Source organism: Vicugna pacos, chromosome 11 (assembly GCF_048564905.1).
Source record: "Vicugna pacos chromosome 11, VicPac4, whole genome shotgun sequence".
NCBI classification, from domain to species: Eukaryota; Metazoa; Chordata; class Mammalia; order Artiodactyla; family Camelidae; genus Vicugna; species Vicugna pacos.
Genome location: NC_132997.1, coordinates 64,696,054 through 64,718,251, shown reverse-complemented (window position 1 = coordinate 64,718,251; position 22,198 = coordinate 64,696,054). Strand labels below are relative to the sequence as shown.

Here is a 22,198-nt window from a genome sequence, read left to right as displayed (position 1 = left end):
ATAATAAAAGTACTTAAAAACCAAAAATATGTTGGAAAGATAATCAGAGTGTTACATGTATATGGGACCCCTAGCCCTTAAGAAATAACTCCCCTGACAGAGAAAGAGAACCAAGAATGAGAGCTTCCTACAACAGGTAGGGGAACAGACTCATGGGAGACCCAGAGTAAGCAGGTTAGACTGACTCACGAACATCTGGTCCCCAATTGACTACTTAAATAAAAATGGGATGGTGGGCAGAGGGGTTTGTATCCCTTCAGGCTGCTCAGTTTGGCTTCCAAGGAGTGCTAGTGAAAGACAGACATCCTGAGGATCATCCTCCTCTAAGCAAGTTCCCAAAGAGAAATTACAGGTCAGCCCTGCCATCTAGTGACAAAACTCAGAATTGCAGTGGGCCAAGGGCTGCACTAAGACATCACACATCCCCATCCCTGCTCACTCATTCTACACATTACTTCCTGGTAGCCACTATTCAGGTGCTGGGATAGGAACTGAGAGACAAAGAAGAACATAACTGCCCTTTCGAACTGAGAGTCCAGTTGGGAAAGTTGATACGTATTTATATTAATACAGTATCTGCTATAAAGAAAAAACAAGGGGCTGAGATGATAATGGAGGCTGGATCTGAAGATTGTGCAGTTTGGGAAGGCCTCCCTAGGGATGAGAAATAGTCCTTAAGAATAGAAGTACTAGCACAACATTGCAAAATGATTATAAATCAATAAAAAAATATTAAAAAAAAGAATAAAAGTACTAGGAAGCACATTCCAGGCCAAAGAGAAAGCACTGCAATTGCTCAATGTGGCAGTGATCTTGTCATTTGAAGGTCAGGGTTTCCTCCCTCCTGAGACAGGTGATCCTCAGAAGTAACTTCACTTGTCTGAGCCTCAGTTTCCTCATCTGAGAATCTGAATAACACCTACATGGAAGGAATTCCTGTCCTGTTAGCATGCCATGAATGGCTTGCCATTTATTGTCTTGAGAGAGAGGGGTCATCCCAGGGCAGGATCTGTCCTGGATTAGGTAGTCAAAGGTCCATGCGTGTTTGTGGAAGAAATTAGATCTGTCCTGGATTAGGTAGTCAAAGGTCCATGCGTGTTTGTGGAAGAAATTAGTGAAGGAGCATTTGAATGAGTAAGGAAAGAACAAAGCCAAGCTATCCTTTATCTTTCCTGAAGTGTCACACCTAATGCTCTGCTGATTCAGCAAATAGTCCATTAGGGTAGTTTTTAAATTCTGTGGCTATAAATTAGCAGAGTAATATAATTGAAAATGTTGAACAAATGCTTAACATCAGGTGTCCATGACACTTTCATTATAGTTCACCATTTTGGACTACAAAGAGATCCTCAAATGTTTGAAAGATAAAATACTTTCCAAGTATCATTTCCTATAATCTCATTTCAAGAAAATAAGAAAAGAGTAGCAAAAAATTAAAGCATTGTCACCTCAACCTTAGATGTTTGAAGTAACCCCCTAAGACACCAGCTTCTTTTCCCTCACTTACTGCTATTTATTCCACTGCTAGATGAATCTCTTTAAAATGACTTTAAGAGCATCACTATTTCTTTAAAAAAAGTGTAAAATAAAAACTTGCTTATTCTCAAGATCTTCCACAGTCTAGTCTGAATTAACTTTCCTCCCTTATTTCTTGTGACCCTGAAACAAATTGAAAATGTTCATTCCAACAGGACAGTCCACTCAAATTTATATGTACTGAGCATTGGGTGTTGTTACTTCTCCAAAATCTCTTCCTTCTGCCTCTGGAAAATGAAGTTCTCTTTTCTCCGGTAAACCTTTTCCATGTGGTTTAACTGGGCTGCTCTCCCTATTGGCATGTGGCAGTATATTTATGCCCAGCCAATATATTTTAGCCTTTAGATCACATGATTATTTCAGTGATGGGTGAGTCACTCAGGAAAAGTTGACAAGTCTTTCCTAAGAATTGCTATGTGTAACCAGAGAGTCTCTAAGGGAAGGACAGGCTTGGGACTGTTAATAGCTATCTTTCCTGATGCTTAGAAAAAGCCTATTTGAGAATGAAGTCAGTATGTGGAAAGAATAAGAGCTGAGCTAGAGCTAGAGTTCTGACCATATGTCCATATATCTTGACTTCCTTGTAAACATTAAAACACATTTATTTGCCTTTGATACTTTGGATCTTACCGTCTGGAATGATTGGGAGGAACATTAGGAAATAGTTCAGTTGTGAGTATTCAATTTATTATTGCTTATGTCAGTTTAGAGTAGGTGTCTGTTACTTGCCACCTGATGGCTCTACAACGTCCAGACTCACAGTGAATACTCATAGTGGTACATCTTTACTCACACTATCCCCTTGCCTAGGATATATTCATCCTTTCACTCTCCCAAACCAAACACTATCCTTCAGGACTTGACTAGCTCTCTCACTTTGAATGAATATTTCCCTGACTGCACCCAACCGTTCACAAGTCGATAGATTTTTGGATTGTTTCCACTACTGGAATATTATGATTAATGCTGCAGTGAAAATTTGTGTACACGAATTTGTGTGGACTTATGTTTATAATACTCTTAACTATATACTTAGAAGTTGAATTGCTGGGTCAGATAGTAATTCTACGTTTAACTTCTGGAGGAATTGCTAAACTTTTTCAAAGTGATTGCACAATTCTACAGTCCTACTAGCAGGATATAAGGGTTCCAGTTTCTCTGCATCCTCAGTAACAACTGTTAGTGTAGGTCTTTTTTAAAATTATAGCTATCCTAGAGGATGTGAAGTAGCATCTCAAGGAAAAGTTTTAAAAATATCAATATGAATGAAAATGATGAAAATGCAGCACATCAAACTTTATGAGTTGCAGCTAAAGTAGTGCTTAGAAGGATATTTATAGTTTAAATGACTATTTTTTTTAAAAAAAGAAAGATCCCAATACAACAATCTAAACATCCACCTTGAGAAACTAGAGAAAGAAGAAAAAAAATTAACAAAAAGCAAGCAGGAGGAAAAAATAATACAGAATAGAGAATAATAATAGAGATGAAAGAATGATAAAGAGTAGAGAATAAAGTAAATGAAACAGAGAAAATCAACAAAAAAAACAAGTTGCTTGTTTGAAAGATCAACAAAATTGACGATTCTTTAGCTAGACTGAACAAAAAAGAAAGAAAAGTCAAATTACAAAAAATCAAGAAAAAAAGACTAGACATTAGAAGTGAACTTACAGGAAGAAAAATTTTAGGGGAGTAATATGAGAAAGAAGTATATATCAACAAATTAGAATTTCAATTAAATAGGAAAAAAAATCCTAGAAAGTTACCAAGTACTAAACCTCACTCAGGAAGAAACAGAAAATCTGATTTAACCTGTAACAAGTAAAGTGATTGATTTAGTAATAAGCAAACAAATGAACTTTCCACAAAAAATGTCCATGACCTGAAATTCAATAGTCAATTTTACCAAACACTTAAAGAAGCATTAATGTCAATTCTTCATAAACTCTTCCAAAACGTCACAAATGGGAGGAGGGAATTCTTCCCAACAGATTCCACGTGGCCATTATCACCCTGATACTAAAATTGGACAAAGACATCACAAGAAAAGTTTAGACCAATATCTCTTATGAACACAAAATAATAGACACAAAATAATCAACAACAGAAATCCAGCAACATATAAAAAGGATTAGGCACCATGATAAAGCAGAATATATCCCAAGAAGGTAAGGCTGTTTGAACATACGAAAATCTATCAAGATAATACAAAGGATTAATACAATAAAGGACAATGCCACACCCAGAAAATACATTTGATAAAATACAACACAATCTCATGATAAAAATACTTGACAAACTAGGAACAAATTAACGATTTTGAAAACCATATAACAGAAGGAGCTTAGTACCTAAATCTCTCAGAAGAGAGCAGTTCTCAGAGTAGTTTGTCAGTTTGTGTTTATTGGTGAAAAACAAACTTCTATCCATAATTTTCCTCAAATAAAACTATTTTGGGGTTTGTTCCAGGAGCTGGTATTACTTTCACAATTAAAATCTTTCTGGTCAAAGCTGTGATTTTGCTATTTTTAATTTTCCAAATAAAAATGAAACATAAAAATGTACGTGGGTCCTGAATAACAGAAAGGTCCACAATAAAGATTTTAAAACTAAGATAACTTTAATGAGTGGTTTGCCTCAAGATACAAAAATATCTTAAGTGTAAATTGAATCAGCTTTCCACTCCCAGGAATCCTCTTTTTCAATAGTCTTATGGAGTAATAGTCTCTTTTCTCAGGAGAAGTCTAAAACTTACATGGAAAAGTTGTTATAAAAGGAAAAATTCCTTATTTCCCACCAAGGTCATAGCAAATGTATAACAAACAAAACAAAACAAATTAGCAGTCAGAAAAACTCAATAATTTCTTTTATCTTTTTAGTTTCTTACAGTGGAATAAGTTCCCCAAGAATATTTACTTGACACTATAAAAATCTAATGGACTAAATCATGGAATCATTTTCTGTTCTGTGCTACTGGATATATACTTTGCTGTATATTTTTCAAATTGAAAATGTGAATGTAATGAAATGAATCTGTGGTTATAGAACTTCTATGGAGCTTACATTTCATTTGGAAGCTCATCTCTACAGAAGAAAAGCATGATCATAGTGAGAGACACTTGGAATTTTCCTTATTGCATATCTGTTTTATGACATGTGCTAGGGAGCCAACAGTGAACAGACAAGATAGGAATCCTAATGGGATTTTTATTCTAGTGACAAATTCAACTTATCAAACACCTCAAATACCTACAGTAGAAAATCAACCACGATTGTCATTAAAAGCATGAGTTCTCAACAAGGTGGTGATCTCCAAATGTCTATCTTACAGAATCTCTCCCAGCTCATCGAACTGTTTCACCCAGCAGAAAAGTCTGTTGTTTGAAGTGTTAAGTGAGGGAAGAAGAATTGCAATTAAAATGGATTGTGTTTAACTGAATCTGAATCTGTGTGGATTTACCCTTTATTACTAAGTAGAAACCCTATTCTCAGACAAAGCATGGGTTGGAAGATGATTGTGTAAACAGAGCAGAGCTTGTAGGCGTATGTGAAAGTAGGTTCCTAGCTCTGAGCATTGAGCTTGCTAAGACCGTCAGTCAGTATGTTTTACATAAGACTGGAGAGTACTGATTACTAGGTTCTCAGTCCAATGGAGGTCATTTTAAAAAGCTTCTACTATACATTTGAATTCCATTTCATTCTTTGAGACATGACCAAGACAATATATAGAGACCTGCAAATCGTACTGTACTTGTTTCACAAAATCTGAGTAACAATCAGAAATGATTGATGGGATCTTGAGCTCTCCCTGCATCTCATCTCAACTTAATAATGCTTGAAAATTATATATGAGTCCTAGTTTGCCAATCCCTCTTACATATACAATTGCATACAAATTCTTGCCTTCCGGCAGAAGTAAAACATGGCTGTAAAGCATATGGAAAATGTGCAGTAGTTTCCAGGGTCTACTTCCTTCTATTTGCACCCCCTTGGCCAATTGTTCTCTAATTTTTGATTTCCTCATCAAAATAACTAAAGTAAGTGTACCCTCTGCCTACTACTTGTAAAATTTAAATGAAACAAAATTTGTGTAATTATCACATCCGAAGTACTCAACAGTGTAGGCTCCTATGATTATCTTAGAGAAGCAATTTAAGTGGAAAAAGTGCATGTGAAAGAATCTTAACTAAAGTAAAAATAAATTCAACAAACATAAATTATTAAATATATCGTATGCTGAGAAAAAACATGCAGATACAGTATTTAAAGGATTTCTAAATTAGTATTCCTCAATATCTAGAAGCTAAGTCCAACTATCTAGCTTTTAGGTCCATCAGATTTCACTTGGTAATTGTATATTATGTATAAGAATACTAAACTGAAGTATTTATTTGCTTCTTTATATTTGCAGAAGGTGCTACAGCTAGTTAAGTAAATTTGCTGGTAAAAAATGTGTTGTGTGTTTCAGTGTGTGACACATAAATCTTATATGGTTCATCACTTTCTACTGCAAATGAATCTTACAAATAAATCTTGAATGCTTCTATGCTTTCAGCTTTTCAACTCTAATTGATTTTATTTCAGAGACTGACCTGGAAAACGACAGAAGATTAATTTTGATGAAACTCTCTGACTAATAATCTTTAAGAAACAGTGGAGTGGGGTGGGGAAAGAATCCTCTGTTCCTGGAATTATGAAACTCCAGAAGGTTTAAAAATAATGTCCTGGTTGCTAGCAGCATGCTATACTCCTTCCCACAGAGTCTAAATACTTTTCTCAGAATATTATCAATAATCAGAGACCACCAGTAACTGTGGTCAAACAAGATATAAAAAGACCCCTCTATTCATGTCTGAACATTGAGAAAAGGACACTGTACAGCCACAAAAATAGCCAAACAGCCTCAACTTCTGGCTAATTTGAATGGCTGCAGCTTCTTTATCGATGACAACACTAGTTTCTATCTTAGTTGTGGACTTAGATTTTTTTTTTTTTGTCTCACTTGAGACTAAAGTAAGTTTTGCTGAGAAATACAATTATCCTATTGATGTTTTAACAAAAATGTACCCCACTGGACAGAAAAAGAGCTAACATGCTTTTCCTAAGGAACACTTATAAATTAATTTTACGTGCTCAGTGGTTACTCAGCGATCTTCTTGTTAAACACCTGCCTAGAGAATTCAGATCACGTTGGTTACAACCTAAAGATTTTACTATAGGAGCTGACTTTATTTAAAAAGCTGAAGATATCTGCAAAGTTATTTTCATATTTAAAAGAATGACTGTAATATCCTTTTGATATTAATGTATACATATAATCCTCACCTGATAATTTTAAAAATAAGAAATTCAGATTAATGTCAACAACAAAATTTTCCTGACACAGGCTGGGTCAGATCAAATCATTCCATCTCCTTCCATGATTGGGTTGCAGTTGCTAACCTGAACAGAGTCACTGTAATGAGACACAGTACTCAGACTGTTGCTGAGAGCATGGAAAAGAGAACTTTACTTTTTAGTTGGGTTGCTAAACTATGAGAATGTGAATCTCTGCCTGCTGTTAGCCATCTTAGCAATACAAAGGGGAGGAGTCTGAAACAGAAGGCAACACACAGGATGCAGAAATAGAACAGAGCTGTTGAAAAGAAAGGAAAAGATTATTTGTTACTTTTTGGAGTCTCTGGATCTAGTCTTGCCTGAATCCAGGTTGTCCTGAACCTTGATTACCGGAGCCTCTTAGCCCCACTTCCCACTCTTTGTGTATATTTGTTTAATCAAGTTGATTTAGTAATTTACAACAGAAATGGTCCTGAAAAATAAGTATTTATGAAAAGTATCTTATTATTTAATTCTCAAAACAACCCCATGATTTAGGTAAGACAATGACTGTATCTTATTCAGTTTTTCCTTCTTGCAATGCTTAGCACAATATCTTCAAGAAAGCAGATGTTCTGAAGAAAACCGATGTCTACTAAATTAAACTGAGGTAGAATAAAGGAGGTGATTGGTTACTATTAAAAGTGTTAATTTTATTCAAGCAGAACTTGTAAAATGGCATCTATTATCTTCTTTTAAGTATTCCTATAAATTCCTATAAGTGCTGACTGACTGAAGCTTTGTTGTTACTGTTGTAGTTGTGGTCATTGTTTTATATTCAATCAGATGAATGTTCATCCTATGAAAGGTGAATTCATGTATATAAACAGCCAAAATGAATGGAACCAAGTCTGTTAACAAAGAAAAAATGCTGATTGGTTGAGCTGGGAGAAAAGAGGCGGACAAATTACCTACTATTTGCTGCATCCTCTGTTTTGCATTATGCATATACATCTGCTAATATTTATTGAGTACCTGCTTTTGCCCAGACTCAGTATAAGTGCTTTACATACAGTTCTTTACTGGTCCTCATGTGAATCTAGTGAGTAGGCATCATCAATATTCACATCCTAATTAAACACATTTCCTGCGGTCATGCAAGCACTGTGTGCCAGAGGCACTGTTTAAATTCAAGACTGACCATAACTCCAAAACCTGACGTTTAGCTTTCCACCATTCTCTCTCTCTGCAATTAAATTTTAGTTTAGTTTAAAGCCAGATTGTAACCATAGAATAAGGAGAGTTACTTTCTCCTGGGTAAAGCCAAATTTACTGGAGAAACAAAAAATTAGTAGAATGCATGTGGTTCCCAGGCTCTTCTCACAGAAAGGTGTGCTTGGGTGTAACTGAATGCTCCTTGAGAAGTGCTCCAGGAGAGGGCGCTGCCTCTCTCACCGCACAACTTTTTATATTGATTGCAGGGAGCAGAAATGCCCTGGTTGATCAGGTGACAACTGGAGATTTCTGGTTACAAAGAATGTCTGAAAAGCCCAATGACTAGAGCTCATATGTCATTTACTTAAAGCATTTGCAAATCAGTGCTAGTGCCTGATAGTGTGCTGTCCTTCAGCTGAGCCACCTCACTTCCACCCAACCACCTCAAGAATGGAAGGAGAGTTGCAGTAACAGCCTGGTTTACTACAGGGTCGTCTCTCCTTAGTACATGTGTAGCTTCCTGAGATGACTACAGAATTAGAATGTGTCCCTTTATTTCATCATCTTACCTCCTATTTTATACTCTGTCCCTGAGAGCATAGTTCTTGTTTGCTGACCTGGGGCTCCGACTGCTTCGGACTCCATCCAGCTAGCTTCCTCGAGGGGGTACAAGGATCAATATCTAAGGACCCAATATGCTTCTGCCCACAGATTGGGAAGCTCTGGTTTACGTATGGCAGGATGGAAGGGCCCCTGTGGGCACACATTTTTCTAGTCTAGGGCTCACTTTGAAGCAGGATTCAGTTTTATGTAGATCCAAATTCTTCCCGAATTAATGAGAAAAGAGTAACTGACTGAGGTTTCGTGGACAGGGATTCACAGGTCATAACTCAGCTAACACTCCATCAAATTTATCATTCAAACTTTGTTTTTGCCTTCCCAGATAACTTTTTTTTAAATTCCCTTTGTATTATTCCACCTCAGAAACTATCAGAATGTCCTCCATGGGTCTAATTCCTTTTTCACTCACTGTGAATATTCCATTCAGAAAAACAGAAACCCCGTGAATTGTGCCCATCTATTGTTCTCAAAGTCTGCACCTTGTGGGGACTTAGCTAATCCCTCTACATCTGCAAAGGAGGTTCTTTGCTTGTTTTCGTCCTTGTTGCCACATTTTACAGCTTGTCTGGGCAGTGATTCCCTCCCAGTGAAAGAGTTTCTCTCATCTTTGCACATTTCAAATAACTATTAGATGGACACCATCCTGTGCCCCAGGCTAGTGAGATGAGCTGAGAGAAACTTGACTTGGAAAGAGCACTGCGGTTGAAAGTCAGGAAACAGAGACTTGCAGTCACTACTTTAACATTTCTGAGATCCTTCCAGTGACATAATTTCCAGACCTGTGAAGTTGGGGGTATGGACGTGATTTAGAAAGAGAATTTCCAAGGCTCACTTAAGATTTCTAATAGTCACTAACTATTTTGCAATTTAAGGTAGCATATGCTTCAAAAAATTTTTTTTGCATTAGTTTGGAAAGCTGCCTTATCAAAATTATTATGGAACATCATCTAGTAAGGTGCTAGATGAGGGTAATTATTTGTTTCAACAAGTAAAATGTCTAGAGAGGTCTCTGTATACACAACACTACTGGGTGATCACAATATAGTTTCATACAAGAGAAAAAAATTCAGCCTTTCCTTTTTATCTTTTTTCCTACTGTTGTTCAGAAAATATATAAACAGAGGATACATCTCTGTTGTCACTTTCAGTCAGAGATTGCTTTATTTATAGAAAAAGATTTAGTAAAGATCAAAACTAATACAGGAAATTCTCTTGTCAATATTTTCATAAAAAAACAAAAACTTAGTCAAATTTCCCACCCTTCTGATATAACTGTTTCCTGTGGAGTCTATCCCACTTTTTATTTTATTTTAATTTATTATTTGTTTAAATGGAGATACCAGGGATTGAACCCAAGCCCTTGTGCTTTCTAGGCACAAACCCTACTGCTGAGCTACACTCCCTTCCATTCCACTTTTGATTAAAAGTATATTAAAGAGGTAAACATATTTTCTGCAGTCTTACAGAAAGAGTTAGCAATAAATAATTTATGCTGAACTGGTAAACTCACATAAAGGAATCAAATTTTGATGTGAGGAAAAATAATTTTGTAATTCATAAAAGATACAACTTTTAAAGACTTGAAATTATAGTGCAAAGTAAACCCTAAGGGGCCAAACATGCTATTCCCAATGGATAACCACAATGGTCACCTTCCATTCACATGATAAAAGTCAATATTCTTTATGGTTATATGCATTTTTCCCAATTAATACATATTTCCCAATCACATGCAAAATTGAATGATTTATGAATGGCTGATTAAGTCATTTCTTGTTTGACGTATGATAATGTCAGAAAATTTAGAAATACCAATATCTTTTCTGTGAAACATATGAAAAATATCAGTGTAAAATCCTTTGTGATTCTAAATAAATAATATTTGCATGTGTCTGTGTATATATGTGTATTCCCAAATATGTTGTAGTATCTTAAGTATTAAGAGAAGGATAGAGAATGAATCATCACTTTGATTCAAAGGAAAATTTAAAAAAAGAACATTGTTATAATGCCTAATACCAGTTTAAAAAATCTATAGAATACATATTAGGTGCAAGTTACAGATTTCAGCAACTACTGCTTCATGCCATTAATTTAAATGATGGGCTGAATAGTGGATGAACTGAATAGAATAACCAATGTAAATTAGTAGCAAAAGTAAGATAATATGCTTTCTTATTATGCTTACTTATATCCAAAACTTCCTGATGGCTTACATTTAAGAAATAGGCAAGTTCAAGAAAACACCAGCCTAACGTGCGTTCTTTATATAGTAAAGGGAATACTTTAAAAGTGGTAAGAGAAGAAAGATTTTAGAGCGTTGCTTTACTTTAGACTAGTACATTATGCTAACCAAATCATGATCAATGTTTTCTCTGAATCATTCGTTTCTCCATTACAGGTGGGCAGTGCTGCTCATTTGGGGGTTCCTATAAAGAAAACTAGAGGGATGGGAGTGTAATCACTCTGGCTGAAGATATTCTTTTCATGACATATCAACTAGTTTGTGTCTTCTACAGAATGACAGAACATGAATATTTTTATGTCATAAGCTAGCAATTTTTGCTTCTTAAAATTTTTTTTTACAAAAATGTTCTAAAATGGACTTGATTTTTTTTTTTACTTTTAAATTAAGAAAATATTTCCATATAAGCTTGGCAATGCTATTGATTTTTTTCCCCATAAATGTGCTTTTGCAGATAGGAAAATAGTAAACTAAGTTCTGTACATATTATCTGCAGTATAAAAAGGGATTACAGGCCATTCCTGGTGTGATATTTCCTCTCACTTATACTCCCACATAGACTCAGAGTTTCTTTATAAAAATACCCCAGACTTCAAGTTTTAATCTGGCATGCAAAGAGCTTAGAAGTCATTACTTCCATCCTTACCAAAAACAAAAAACTGAATTCACTGAAAATCAACAATTTTTCCTGTACCCATCATAGAATTGAAATCACAGGGCAAACTGACACTTCGAAAGCTAGAGAGACAAATGAATACAGAAACACAGCTGACATCTGCTTACATGGAGCAGAGAGCATGAAGCTAGAAACTGGTAGGAATACTTACATGGTAATTTTGATGAATTGCTGGAGGCTGAGCATGTACTAGCTTCAGAATCAGAAAATCCTAAGAGCCTCAGGGTTAGGAGATTCCCTGTACATTCAGGGGTTTTACCTCCAGGAACCCCCTCAAGTTCTCATGGTAAATAGCCAAGAAAAGCCACCTTGTGTCTTTGTCATAGGGATGAGAAAACAACCATTCTGAAATATGCTGTTTGTTCTCTGTAACATAGGTCTACTCTCCAGCAAGAAAGACTTTCACAGAGCTGTCCCAGTGAAGATTTGAGGGTCCTGATGTTTGCCTGCTCTTTTGCTCCTTCTGCATGGTATCTTTTGCTGTTATTAAAAGCTTTAGATAAGTGGTAAGTATACTCTGCAACGTCTTATAAGTTCTTTTCAATGATCTGATCTGTTGGAATTGTTATAAAAACGTATTTTCCTGGCCAGCCCATTGGAGATTCACAGCTTCTCAAGGCAGTCAAGTTGGTGAAATCTTTGCACTGGCAAACCATCGTAATCATTTGGTGAGCTAGAAAGGCAAATTCTGGAGCCTCGTCATTACCAGAATTAGAAGCTCCGGAGTGGGGCCTGGGAACTTATATCTGTAGAACTCTGATCAGGTGGTTCCGATGATTAGCCAGGTTTGGAAATCCCTACCTTAAACCCTGGGAGATCCCTAGCCACCCTAAAGCTCCAGCCAAGGCCCTACATAGCAGGAATGTGTCTCGTCTGCTAGGAAGAAATAGTCCAACCCACAAGGGTAAAAAGTACTGGGTAAATAAATTGAAACAAACAAACAAACAAAATGCCAGTTTAAGCACTCGATACATACTATCTTTTAAACTTTTACATTAAACTTCATGGTAAACTATGAATGTTTATGAATGCTGTGATCAATCTCCAGGTATATTATCATAGATATCGTCCAAACCAGCAGAAAGAAACTCCAGTTATTATACAATAGTCATACCTGGACACCAGGAAGAGTGTTGTAGCTGAGAGACAATGGTCTGTAGTACACATTTTAGAGTCAACAGGACTGTCCCAGGCTTGAAGCTGTCAGTGGCGGCCCATAAATGGGGGCTTTTTCCTCCCACCATGGCAGTGAGCTAGGCTTTCAGGAACCAGCTGACAGGAGCATTTATGCCACCACTGAGAAGAGGTCAGATATTTCCAAAATGACTTTTTTTTTCAGAGATACATTTTATTTTGTTTCAGATTTAAACAGTATCATGAAGGGATATTATTTATTTATTTACTTACTTCCTTTTGTGCTGAGATGAACTAACAGGCAAAGGAGAAGGAGGACATTCAGGCATGAGTGACAGGGCAACATGATTAAGAGCCCAGGTTCTACACTGGACCACAGGCTGCCTGGTTCAAGTCAGAGTGTTACTACTTACTGCTGTGAAACCCTGGACACGTTCTTTATCCTCTTTGTGCCTTTATTACCTCACTGGCAAGGTATGAATAACAAATAATATATTTCATGCTGTTGTGAGCATTAACTGAGTTAAACATGTAAAGTGTTTTGAAAACAATAGTAATTACTTAGTAATTACGTAACGGTTGCTATTTTAGCTAAGTGTTAGAGTCAGGCAGGAGGAAATTTCCCCTTTATGCCTCCTGAGTTCTTGCGAGTGGACTAATAATAAACAAGACAGATTAATAGGAGAAAAAGAAACAAATTTTAATTCATGCACGTGGAGGTCTCATAGAAATGGAACCTAAGAAGTGGCCCAAACAGGTCACTTTTATACTTTTTAGATGAAAAAAACGCTAAATTTGTGAGGAATTGACAGGACAAAAACTTAGTTTTTGGGTGCTTAATTAGTGAGGAATCTAAACAGAGTTTGAGTTTGGGGTGGTAAGTTAAAGATGTAACAGGATTTCTTTACACAGGCTGCGGGACCCAGATTCCCTATCTCTGACAGTAAGGGTGTACTTCTACCTCCAGATGCAGGGAGTGCACCTTTTCACGTGGAAGACTTATTTCCTCTTTCAAGGAAGCAGAGATGAGGGCCAGAGTGTCCCTTTGCATTGATTACTTCTTGACTTTCATTTAAAATAATCAATATGTCATTAAGGCATATTTCGGGGTGGCTTACCCTGGGCCCCAATTTAGGTATTATAATAATTATCGATGCAGCCTCTTTCTCGCTCAACCACACCCTCTCTTGCTTCTCTCTTCTTCCCAAACCACCTGGCCCAGCGTAACAAACTGACTGGCCTAGAACCAAAGGGCCCTATGCCATTTGAAACCAATTCAAAGAAATCATGAAGACAGAAGGCAAAAAAGTAACAAACCTGGCAAAGGAAAAAGTACTCTGTCCTTAAGGACGCACTAACTGCAAATTTTGTAAACATGTATAGCTTACTTAAAAGATTTAATATAAAAGTTTAAAAGACATCTATCAAGTGTTTTTACTTTGGTTTCAATTTATTACTTACACTGTATTTTTTACTCATGTATGTTGGACTCTATCTTCTAGTATCTCTCTTAGGAAGCAGAAGTGCAAGAAATGTCTCCTGCAGCTGAGTTACACGTGGGTGTCTATGATTCTAAGACAGGAAATGTTTCTGTCTCCATGTACAGGTAGAAAGGAAGACACTCTCTTTGATTAAGAACTAAAATATTATTCTTTAAGAGAAATAATTCTCTTAGAATTGAGCCAGGAATTAGGAGTGAGTCTATGGTGCTTGGGCAATAAATTTGAGGTTTGAAAATATGAACTATACATATTTGTATTTCAGATTCTGGATATAAATTTGAAGTCATAGGAAGAGCCAAAAGTGAAGTAATTATGGCCATTCTTCATAATATGCTCTAATTATGTATATTAGTCAGGGACCAAGCAGGAAACAGATGGCTCACTCAGAAGGTTCAAGTCAAGAGTGCTTTACTGAAGAAGGGGCATATACAGAGGTGTGAACAAACTTTGACTGACGAATAATGAATATCTACAAAAATTAGGAAACAACCTTACTTCTAGGAGTGTAATTAGGATTAATTGAGATAAAATTTGTGGAAGTATAGTGTCTGAATCCTACTGTACCTTTGAAAATGCAAGTTTCCTTTTTTTTTTTTTCATTCTACAAATACTTTGTGATCACATTCTTTGGGCCCTTTGTTAGGCAACATTTTAAACTGGGACATGAGGTCCCCTAAACAGTACCTAGTTATTAAACAGTAGATGCTTGATAAACATAGTGCTATATTAAATGGAATTGTATCTTTGCCCTGAAAGGGCTTATAGTATAATAGGAATAAACATGTGCATAGAATTCTGTCCTACTGATGAGTGAGAAGAGAGTGAGGTACACAGTGACTGTTGGGAGCTAACATCATAAAGCCCTCTAGAAAGACTGACTTTACAAATATAAATATAGGAGCATCTGAACACACACACAAGGTAGGGAAGGTTATTCTATACCTGGGGAATTTCTTAAGCAAAGAAGCAGAGAAGAGTAAGCAAGAGCACGTTCTTATGAGTTAACAAAAGAGACTGATTAGTAAGAAAGATTCATAAAATGGAGACTAGGAGTAGCTGCCTGCTAGGTGTGGATGTCTCTGTTAAAATACAACATTCAACCAGGTACATTTGAAGATCTATTGGCTTTACTGGGCAGCATCCCATCTAGCAAAAATAAGGGTGCTCTGAGGGTTTTTATAGGAAGAAGGGTGGGGCAAAAGGAAAGAAAGGATTATTTTTAGGGCTAGGCATATTCTTTTTTGTTGGGGGGTAGGGTTTTATCAGGTAGATTACTTCTTTTTCTGGAGAATGAAGAAGGCTCAGGTCGCAGATTACTTCATTGGTGCTGACCAGAAAATTCTAGGCTGGTTGATAACATTACATTTCTTATGAAGGTTGAAACTGCAGTTAGGTCAGGTATTAAATCTAGGTTTGGTATCGTGGGCTTTAACACAAGTAACACCATTTGGGGCCTGTAGTTTTTCTCTTTAACCCCTCAAATGCTTAGTTGAGCATTTTATTCTAAATCACTGATACGTATTGAAGGCCTTAGAACATTTAAGTGACAAATGGCGTGTTTCAGAAATTTTAGTCTTGAGCAGAATTGATTGGGCTTAAGTTCTAATGTACTGAAGTGTACATGTTAGGAGGCCTTTGAGAAAATCCCAGCATTAGCTGAAAATATTTTGAATATTTTCTTCAGATATGTCTTAATCAGGTACAATGTACTGTTTCTTGTCAATATAAACACAATAGACAGAATTTAATCTTTGAGATTTATTGATTAATTTGAAATTCTTTAAGACTTTTCCTAGCACCTAGAGCTAAGAGATTATGGTGTAAAAAAAAAAAAATGAATGGAGTTTGGGAGGAGAGGGAGGAGCTAGGAATTTGAATGTTCCTCTTGTTCCCATGACTACTGAGATTTCCTGGATATTGGTAAACTGTGTGAGATTTAGAAAAAATATTGGCATCAAACAGAGCTTAGTTTCAGTTCTGAATCCATCATTTTCTGGCTGTGCTGTCTTGATGTAGCTACTTGACATCTCTGAATGTTAGTTTCCTCATTGGTAAATAGAAATAATCATGCTTACCTCTGGGTCATTGTATTAAATGGGATATACAGATGTACCGAAATGTCTGGCATATAATAGAGACTCAATGGACATTATTTAGCTTTCTTTGTTTGCAAATGATAGTAGTGTTGGAAGGAAGAAACTTTCTTCTACCCTTCTGTCAGGCCTTAGAATTAAATTGAGATGGGACATGTTAACAGGAGAAAATTAAACAAAAGTTTAATAACATGTATACATAGAAGAGACTCAGGAAAACTGAGTAACTCACCAAAATGGCCCAAGCCCTTACCCTGAATACCATGTTCAGCTAAAGACAAAAAAGGATGTCCAGGACAGTGGTTCTTCAAAGGGGAGGAAGGTAATTCACAGGGAGATGGAAAAGGAAATGTTTTTTTAACAGATGTCCCTGGGCCCTGCCGAGATATTGGGACACTGAGTGGACTCTGATTTCTAGGCCTGCCAGTTTTCCCTAACCACATCTAAGCCGATATTCCTTGGAGATATCTCTGCAAAACTATGGGGACAGGCACTCTTAACTTCTTTTTGGCAGTTAGGAGGAAGTTTAGATATTCTTCCTGAGTCTTTTGGGCCTTGATTGTTTTCAGTTTAAAACAATCTACATGCCAAAGAAATGCATTTTCAGGTAGCAAATTTTGCTCCCCTGCAATAGCCAAGGGAAGGTTTAGGTGTAGACTACTCCTATAATGATGGTTTTGGCAAACTCTTGTCTTTATAATTAGTCATTAGCTATAATTTTTTAAAGTCTCTGACAAAGAAGAGTATATGATTATATGGGTCAAGAGAAAGCTCTGGTTATCACTTTAAACTCTTTTCTTTGAATTCATTACATAGTGAACTGTATTCTCATTAATTATTCCATGGCTCATACTGTGGCTAGAGAAATGTTGAAATCATTTAAAGTACAAGACATAAGGTATGTAGTAGCTATTTTCACCAATTTATTTTCAGAGTAAGTTTGGTCTTATCATTTTCAGATCAGGAGCCGAATGTGAATGGTTGCATCTTTGTCATTGTCACATAGGGAGATAGCAATGCTTAGTCATCAGAGCTGTGAGTCAAAGGCATTTTGTACAGACAGAGCATTTTTGTGTGAATTATATTTTATGAAATATGAATTTCAGCACCAAAATACTGCAGTTCTCACAGTTAACCTCTTGTTTTGAACTTAAATGAAGTTGTAACTTGCCAGACTATTCTCCTCCAAATCAGAGCAAAAAAAAAATCTCAAATTTACAAACGCCATGTGGAAATCACATACTGTTGCCTGTAGTACGAACAGGGCTCTAAAAACACTTGGTGTTCTGGTAGCCTATCTTATAGAGCCAAATTTAAGCAGAATGTGGGTCACACAAATGAATCATGACATTAATGATTTAATCTATTAGAATCCAAGTTGGTTTTGGAATAAGTGAGAACCAACAAATTTGTACAGTTATTTTCAGAAATTTTATTGTTTCCTGTTACTTCTAAGCAACCCTGAATTGACCTTGGCCATGGAAAGTGAAAATTAGGCCTGATAGAGGAGCTGCTGCTTTCCAGATGCTGGGAATATTTTTGCTGTCTTTGGACAGTAGGTGGCAGAAGTGCTCTTGTTAAGATTCACAGAGCTGTCTAGGAGATCACTTCTATTCTGACAGCAAAGAGAAGCTCTCTTAGTTAGTCATTTATGCGCATGAATCCCACACAGGATATTCTGATTGAAAGAGACATATACTCTGCAATCTATAGGGAATTTGTTTTCACAATATCAGTGCCTTGGCCAGGGATGCTTTTTATTGCGCCTGCCTATTTGTTTCGATAATAGAGTACATTCAGCCCTCTGGTTTCCCTGGGTTCTGCAACTGCGGATTCAACCAACCACAGATCAAAAACAAAACAAAACAAAACTACAGAAAGTTCCAAAAAGCAAACCTTGAATTTGCCCCATGCAGGCAACTATTTACATAACTTTTACATTGTATTTATAACTATGTACAAATTATTTTTATTGTACTAGGTATTATAAGTAATATAGAGATGATTTAAAATATATGGGAGGATGTAGGTAGGTTAAGTGCAAATACTACGCCACTTTATATAAGGGACTTGAGTATCTTTGGATTTCAGTATCGACATGGATCCTGGAACCAGTCCTCGGGGGGTACTGTGGGCATCTGTACAAACGGGGCTTCTCCTGGCTCATTCATCAATGCTAAGTATTTAGAGAAAAATAAAATCTAAATTTAAACCCTGACAGAACATCATGTTTCCTACTGAAAATCTCTGCTTATGAGTCTTGGTGATCAAGAGAGATTGGCACAAAAATCTCTTAACTTCATTTTTTAACTCTCAAGATCGAGGAGATAAAATTTAATTACAGAATGGACCTTAGTTATGATCTAATAACCAGAATCTATTTCCAAGTGGCACTTAACTCTGTGCCTCAGTATGTGTGTTGCTTTAAACACATGTGAGTTTCTGGATACTACCCCAGCCCAGCCATGGGTCAGAATGCCTGAACATGTGTATTTGAAAATCTATCGGGTGATTCTGAAGTGCAGACTTTTTACCCTTGAGTAATGTTTGGAACTGAATCCGAAACAACCCTACATGTGCTACTAGTGTATGTACCATGCCGGACTTCAGGAGCACTCAAGAAAATCCAGTCTCCAAATCCATTTCCTTTCTTAGCCTAACAGTAAGTGTGAAAGTCTCCTCAATGGTTATTCCTTGTAGGTGAAAGAGAAACAGACATAAAGAATGTAAGTCATCAATGACTCTAGCTTCATAGGTCTAAGTAGTTTAGTAGATTTTCAAAAGCAATCAGTAAAGAGCTGAGTTAAAGCACTTGGTTTATCAAGGTTGAGAAAGGTTTTAGATCTTGAGAAATATTGGCCTGAATATGGTGTGGCTCTGAGGTCCCTAGTCACCCTGAGGGCAACGTGGGAAAAGAGCAGGGAAGTTATGCAGAATGAGAAGGGCTCTTCTTCAGAGGCCAAAGCAGCTTCAGTCGGCTTCTCAGCGTTGCCTTGGGTGGGCTAGGCTCTCTGCTTAGTGGGCAGGAGACAGTAATAAGGATATAATTCTCCTGAGGGCAGGAATGGGAAAGCTGAACGAAATATTCTCAATGAAATCCCTGGGCAGTCATAGAGGAGAACATCCTGTCTTCTCATCCTGAATATTCACTTCTCTTTGAGAACGAGTCTTGGAGTTTTACGGAGTTGCTGCTGGGCCTGTATCTCTAAGACACTGCAGTGGAAGGTTAACAAGTGAAAAATTCTATTAATCACCTCAATGTGTGTGAACCCAATCTGCTTGATTTTACTCTTTCTTCTAGTTGAACTATTTTAGTGTTAATGTCAGTACAGTTTAAATTGCCACTCAGTTTAAGTAAATTGTGTCTAACAACTAGTCACTCTAGTGGGAAAAAAAAAATCAATCGAACCTATAATTTGAAAACATGAAGTACCAAAAACTCCTTTGATTCACTTAGCTTTTACTTTTTAAGTACATGTGTTGTCAGGGTAGCCCTAGCTAGCCTCTGTTATTGAAAAATATCCAGAATTTTTCCATTTGGGAGAAAACAATTTTATTTATTAACTTTGGACTAGTCAACCACTCCTCTGTTTAATTAAATTTTACCAGAATCTCTCTTGACATCTTTAGTAACACATCCATTATTATAACCCCAAGGAGAGTAAACACTGCATTCAAGAAATAAAATAAACATCTATGCAGGTGACGTTTCATACTCTCTATTTAATCAATGTCATAAATACATGCCTTCGAAAACACTCTTGCTCAGCCTCCCAAAATTTACAGTGATCTTGATCCAGTTCAGATATAATGGCTAGATTTCAGAAACAAGAAAAAGCATAAGGTCTACAGGAAAGCTCCCTGACTAGGAAAGATATTTAAGTTTTTACAGCTGTCTGGATCTTTAAGTTTTGTGGATTACGGTTGTGCAGACTATAGGGTTGAAGTGATCAAAACTCCTTGTTCACTGCTATTTTGATTATAAACTTCTGCTGAAGCATAAAGAAACATACATTTCTCAAACTACGTTTTCTTATTGCAGGCATTTATGGACATTGCAATTATTTCTCAGGGGAAAACTGTCATAAATAGTCTATTGGAAGTTAGTCAGACATTTATAGCTTTGGCTTGGAGATGGAGTTGTTGGCAACATGTGAATATATTTGCTATTAGTGTTGAATAATGCTCTCCCTCAGAGTCACAGGAAACATTGTTCTGTATTTGTGTTTCTTATTCTCATTGAATGAGAATGTTACAGAAATGCTCACTGGGTGGTATGGAAATGGCAATGTGTATGGTATGGCGATGTGTTACTTTTGAAAATTGCCTTGCAAGTTTATCAGGAAGAGCTGTTTTATTAGTAATATCATTACTGGAAGTTTAAAGTCACTAGAGAGTAGGCTGCCTGTGGTAGAAATGAAACAGATGATGGACAGACATTATCTATTTATTATTTAGTTAACGATTTGCTTGTTTGTTTGCACTAAATGTGAAGATTTACTTTATTTCAGTCTTGTTCTTTATGCTTATTAAGTAATTGGTTATAAATAAATAAGATAATGTGAACATTTCTTATATACTAAAGATCGACTGGATGAGAGAGTTCTTTGTTTTAGGCCATCACAGTAAAAATTCACTTCTTAATGAAAGGTGCTTACAAACACCTGCTGCCTGAAATACCACAAGATGAATTTACATAACTCTGGTTTTGCCTGACAAGTTTGCATGCCTTTATCTGGTGTGCCAATAAATGCATTTGTCAAATTTGTAATTAAAATGTCAATGGAGTGCGTGGAATCTCTGTGAATGTCCAGCTCATCTTATGTTATCAGGTTATTGGATCCCTACTTTGTGTTATTTGAGCTGTAGTAATCAGTCCGCCAGCCACTTTGGAACAACAGAAAATCACGAACATCACTTGACTTAGAAGTAGGAAAGGTGAATCTGTGTAGTGATGAGCTCACTCACTCCTTTTGATCATCCTTAAATCATAGAATTGTAAGTCCTTATGTATAATTTGTATTTATTCTTTGTAGTAAAATAAGATAAGTTTCATGTCCTCTTAAATACGTTATGAATTTCTGTCTGCAGCTGCAAATTGATAGGTTTTGCATGTCTACAAAGTTTGTTTGTTTGTTTTTTAATTATTGGTAATTCTCAACAAAAATTCCGATTATCTAATAATATCTGTATTTCTGGCTCGGTAAAATAATGAAAAATCTGGCAACACTAGCCCTGTACTTTTTACACACAATAATTGAATGGAATCGGATAACACCACATTTAGACAGAGTTCCCTAGTCTGCCACATTATTCTCTCTTTTCTAATTTTCACCCTGATGAGATTCAGTGTTAGTTGCCCTTTATAATCATGCTTGTAGTTGCCTCTGCTATAGTAGGGCTGAAAGGAAAATAAAACATTGCTTGTAAACATTGCTAATCAAAAGTGGGGAAATGAAAGCCAGAGTGAGAACATCACCTGTTTTCAGAAACAGTCATGTGCTTTTCTTGTGGAATGTATGTTTCTGGATCCCTTCATCCACTCGTCCATAGGGCAGAAATGTCCACACTCTAAAAAGCTCCTGCCCACTGTGCACCATGTTTCAGAGCTTCTTCCTTCTCCCACGTGTAGCTTTTTGTGGTATTTGTGGCATCGGTCCCATTTTGTGGCACTGATACTTCACGGACCATCAAGGATCCAGTTGCTCTTCCTAACTATGGGAGGTGCTGATGACAACTGTGAAACCTCTCCCAGTCTTGGTAGTTTTTCTTTTACTTTTCTATCTTGACAAAGACAATCTGTGCTTTTTCTTCTTGTTGTAGGACAGTTTGCACCATAACTTTGTTTTTGTTTGGCACC

At 36.5% G+C, this 22,198-nt stretch overlaps 1 long non-coding RNA gene across 1 annotated transcript in view; it reads left to right on the top strand.

Moving 5' to 3' along the window:
• Window positions 1–22,198, top strand: part of LOC140699347 (uncharacterized) — a 300,931-nt gene that overhangs the window by 72,890 nt on the left and 205,843 nt on the right. The window contains exon 2 of the long non-coding RNA XR_012077460.1: window positions 11,987–12,115. This is a non-coding gene — a long non-coding RNA (uncharacterized lncRNA). The remainder of the gene's footprint in view (window positions 1–11,986; window positions 12,116–22,198) is intronic.